Consider the following 1966-nt stretch of genomic DNA (forward strand, 5'->3'; position numbering starts at 1 on the left):
ACAGACGTGGTTTGCACTCCACTGGTCACTGCTTCTCACTAGAGCTCCTGGATGTACGTCCTGAAGTCACTAGTGAGCATATGATTATATTAATTATCAGAAGGGGTTTTGTGGAACTCACTGAAGACAATTGGTGAACGGTTGCTCAACTTCGTGGATCATTTGAAGTTAGACATTAACACCGTTGGATGCCAGCTCAGTGGTCTATCGGTTGAGGGCTCTGGCTCGAGACTGGTAGGTCCTGAGTTCGAATCTCGCTCGCGAGAGCGGGTTCGTGGATGCGCACTGCTGAGGAGTCCCATAATAGGACGAAACGGCCGTCCAGTGTTTCCAGGCTTTCCATGATGGTCTAGCTTCAATTGACTCATGCTTTCAACTTTGAAACTTACTAAATCTCCACAAAACCCCTTCTGATAATTATACAATACAACATTTTAAATTTATAGTTCTTATAAAGTAGGCTTGAAGAGTGCTTGGAGTGAAATGTGACCATGAGAAGACGCGTGCGTTAGGCTTGTTCCAGATGTCAGGAGTTCCATAGTTTTGCCCTCAGAACGAGATTTTGAAAAAAAGAGAAACCGTGGAGCAGTGATGCATTTGGATATAAATGATAAACAATGTCTAACATTTAGTAGTGGAACAGACAAAGGTATGATTAATTAGTATAATAAATTCACACCATCTCCTTTTGCTAGAGTAAAATATGATCAGAGGCTCCAGATGAGAGAATGCAGTAATAATGAACAACGAGTTGTGATATTTAACAAGGTGGAGTAAGTTAAAATGATGGAAGGGAAGTCGAGGCTAGAAGGCTGTTTATTAAAATGAAATGTGCATCAAGAGAGAAAAATGTTAAGAAACACTAACAGCCATAGTTTAGATTATCCGAATTTTTTAGTTTTCTTTTCTTCCATGCGATGCCAAGCAAAAGGTCCTGATGTAAAAGTCCGAGTTAGTATATTATAGCGTGTCTTAGTAGAGCAGCTAATCCATAATAAATTTGGAAACACGAGTCTGAATAGTGAGCGTAGTAGAACAATCCCAGTATCTCTAACTGATTGACTCGTTCTCAATCGCACAGAGCCTGATACAAACATGGGTGGATTGAAGTCATCACCCCCAACATCAATGTTTGCTGATCGGTAACTCCAACCTCCCTCCTTTTGTGATATTAAACTCGTTTAAGCTTTTTTACATAATTATTATGCCCCACACGATGCTCTGTGTTTCACATCCTGTTGGAAAACACCATTTATATAGGTACCATTTTATATTCTTATCAGGCAGTTACAAATTATGAACTGCTGGTAGGGTATCGATGCATTGCTTGTCACAGAATTACCCTACGGGAAGTAACTTTTGAATGCCAAAGATTAGTGGGTTTGAGATGTAATAACTCGATGGTATGGAACGGTAGTCAGTTTCTTCACGTCAACACAGTCGAAAGAAGAGATTTACAAGGTTCCCACACTCAAAATTATCGCAAGTCATCATCCCCATGCTAGTTGTATAGCGGTCGGCATTTCAAAAGGTTTTTTACCACATTTTCCAGAAGAGAGCACAAAAACATTTATTGTAGAACCCGAGAACGCCGTCAAAAATCGACAGTATATTGTAAAATATTCCAGTAGAGAACAGAGAAACTGACGGTAGCCTTAAGCGGAACCGTCTGTAGTAACCGTATAAAGCATGTTTTTCACAAGAATAATGGGTATGATGCCTGTTTATATTTAGACACATCTTCCGACACACTACTTGTGAAGGGAAGAACGAGGTAGAAGATTGGGAGACCGCGAATATATACAACTCAACAATCAGCACATAGTGCGTCCGGGGGAAGGTTAAACATTGCTGGCGAGATACATCGTGAAGTCACAGTCAAGGAAGTAGCGGAGAAGTAAGTTGTAATTTTAACAGAGCGTCCATCACGCGACATATTGGAACTTTACTGGACAGATAGGCTGAA

Source organism: Schistosoma mansoni (genome assembly GCF_000237925.1).
Source record: "Schistosoma mansoni, WGS project CABG00000000 data, supercontig 0186, strain Puerto Rico, whole genome shotgun sequence".
Classification (NCBI taxonomy): Eukaryota; Metazoa; Platyhelminthes; class Trematoda; order Strigeidida; family Schistosomatidae; genus Schistosoma; species Schistosoma mansoni.